Source organism: Otolemur garnettii, unplaced genomic scaffold (assembly GCF_000181295.1).
Source record: "Otolemur garnettii isolate 467f Iridium unplaced genomic scaffold, OtoGar3 scaffold00124, whole genome shotgun sequence".
Lineage (NCBI taxonomy): Eukaryota > Metazoa > Chordata > Mammalia > Primates > Galagidae > Otolemur > Otolemur garnettii.
Window position 1 is genome coordinate 1,625,951 of NW_003852519.1, and position 3,061 is coordinate 1,629,011.

The following is a 3,061-nucleotide window of genomic DNA, read 5'->3' on the forward strand; positions in this document are numbered from 1 at the left end:
GAGCCTATTCCTACAGATTTCTAAAAATCCAGTCAAAAGCAAAGGTGCACATCCTTATCAGATCAGATGATCCCAGAGGCACCAGCATTCCACTGGAAGGATGTTCATTCCAAAGTCATAACATTTTCCTTATCAATGTAATGATTATACTTGCTGTATATTCCCAATACAGAGAAGGGAACATTATAAAATCAGTTGGAATGAAATAAAATTAGAGATTGTTATATTTCGCTTTTTCCTCAAAGTCACAATTACTGCTTTTGAGAAGAAAATCTGGAGCTTGAAAGAAAAACATTTGAATAAAAAATCCTTTCAAAACTTTGAACTAATAATTGAATTAAACATGGTGAACAAAGAAGAGAGATTGCATTTAAATCTAATATTGAAGAATAATTAGAAGACCTTATAAATTATGTTAATTAAAAATTGAAGAAAAATTTCCAGTGCTACCATCATAGCTTTTGTATTCCTATTGTTAACAATCACAACACCCTTGGATGGGCACAGGGGCTCATGCCTGTAATTCCAGCACTTTGGGCGGCCAAGACAGAATCGTTTTGAGGCCAGGAGTTGCCCAGCCTGGGCAACATAGTAAGACCCTGTCTCTACAAGACAAACAAACAAACAAACATCACAACGACATATTTGCGTGGACTTTTAGGTTTCATGTTTGATTGGATTTTTAAAAGGAAAGAACCCAGTTGAACAACATGCCCAATGTACATGTTGTTTTGTCCTCAGATAATCCCCGAGAATGAATTTATAATGAGGTTATCGTATCTGTTCATAAATAAAAATTGTGTCTAAATTCCTGTCTTGTGTCATTTGGAATTTACTAAATATCAATAAAATAATATGTGATGTTAGTTTTGCTCTGTTTTTGTTTTTATCTACCATTATTGGTAGTAACAGTTAATATTGTCTTATAAAGCCTTTTTTGGGGGGGCATACATGTACAGGTGTGTTTGTACTAGGTTGAAGTATAACATGTGTTTCTGACTAGGGGTTGGAGTCAAAGAAAGTTTGAAAATACTGGTCTCATCAAGCACTGGCTTGGAGTCTGACTTGGGTTTGCATGGCTGCTACTAACTTGCTCTCTGATCTTGGGCAAGTTTCTTGTTCTCCCTGAACTTGAATAAATATTTCCTCTTCCCAGTTTACTTACATAAAGGAAAACCACCTATGATTTTGTGAGCTGTGATAAAGGGTTTTTTGAAGCAAAGTGATGGTATAAACCGTATCAAAGATTAGGTAAGACTGTTTAACCTATCTAAGAATACTAACAATTTTAAAGAAATTTTTTACCATAATTATCAACAGGCAAATGATTATGTTAAATTTAAGTGTTGTCTGTATAATAAAATAGCCCATTCATTTACTCTTAGACCCCCCTAAACCAGTGGTTCTCAACCTTCCTACCACCACAACCGTTTAATACAGTTCCTCATGTTGTGGTGACCCCCAGCCATACAATTATTTTTGTTGCTACTTCATAACTGTAATTTTGCTACTGTTATGAATCATAATGTAAATATCTGATATGCAGGATGGTCTTAGGTGACCCCTATGAAAGGGTCGTTCGACCCCCAAAGGAGTCGTGACCCACAGTTTGAGAGCCACTGCTCTAAACTCTCTCCTTCAAAATATATTTGTTGGTTGGGTGCCTATAGGTCAAGCAGCTAGGGTGCCAGCCACGTACACCAAAGCCGGCGGGTTCAAATCCAGCTCGGGCCTGCCAAAGAACAATGACAACTGCAACCAATAGCCAAGCGTTGTGGTAGGTGCCTGTAGTCCCAGATACTTGGGAGACAGAGTCAAGAGAATCACTTAAGCTCAAGAATTTGAGGTTGCTGTGAGCTGTGACAGCATGGCACTCTACCCAGGGCAACAGTGTGATACTTTGTCTCAAAAAAAAAAAAAAAAAAAAGGCAAAAATAATCAATCAATTGCCTGGTCAATCCTCCAAAGAATTTTTTTTTGAGCATCTATTTTGTGCAAGTACTGTGCTGTGTTTGAGATGCCACCATGAAGAAGACTCAGGGCCCACTGGCTGCATGCAAGTTGCTTACCTCCCTGGGGAGGGAACACACCAGCAGATACTCAGTAAATATTCTGTAAGTTCACAGAGGAGGGGCTCAGAGAAGACCTTTCAGAGGAGGAAATGGCTAAGCTAGGTGCAGTGAGGTGTAAGAGTGTTCCAGACAGAAGCGGTGGCCAAGGTGAGGAAGACCACAGCCTCTTCTCCGCACAGCAAGTGAGTGATGTAGGGGAGACGGATGAGCGAGAGAGGAGGAGAAAGGTTCCATGGCTCAGCCATCCAGGGCTGTGGCTGTGTTGAGGCCTTTCTGGAAGTTACTGTGTTTATTGTATTTAAGCTACAAAGTGCATTACATTTAATGGTCATTTATTAATTTACCCAGCACATCTCTAGGAGAATGTGGAGTTGTGGAACAACTCCTTGTGCCTGATGCTGTGGATATAGTGGTGACCAAAGAAGACCTGGTTCTTGCCCTCAATGAGCTTACAGTTTGGTCAGAGAGCAGCCACCAAACAGAATAGCAAACAAACACGCAGATATGTAATTGCCAATTGTGGGGAGTACTATAAAGATGCTGTGGTAGAGTGGGGTCCCTCTGTTAGGGTGGGTTAGCAGGGCCTTCCTGAGAAGGCATTGTTTAAGCCATGACCCGAAGGATGGGAAAGATCCAGTCACACTCCTCCCTCCAGAGTGGGAGGTGGAGCATTCTAGGTGGAGAGTGAGGTGAACAGGAACCCTGAGATGCCAACAAGGCGCAGCGTGTCTGAGTGGCTGATAGGCGGCCATCGGGCCATCGTCTCTGCAGCAAAGGCTGAGAGCAGAGTAAGAAGTGGGCATCACATGACATGGGACTTGCGTCCCAGGAAATGGGGTCCAGTGAAATAGGAAGCCACTGAAGGACATTGAGCAGGAAAGTGACACGACCCAGCTCCTGCTGTAAAAAAGCTCAATCTGGTGCAGACTGTCTAACGCACGAAGGAGCACCAGGCATTGAGAACAGATAGAAAGGACCTGGGTAGAAAG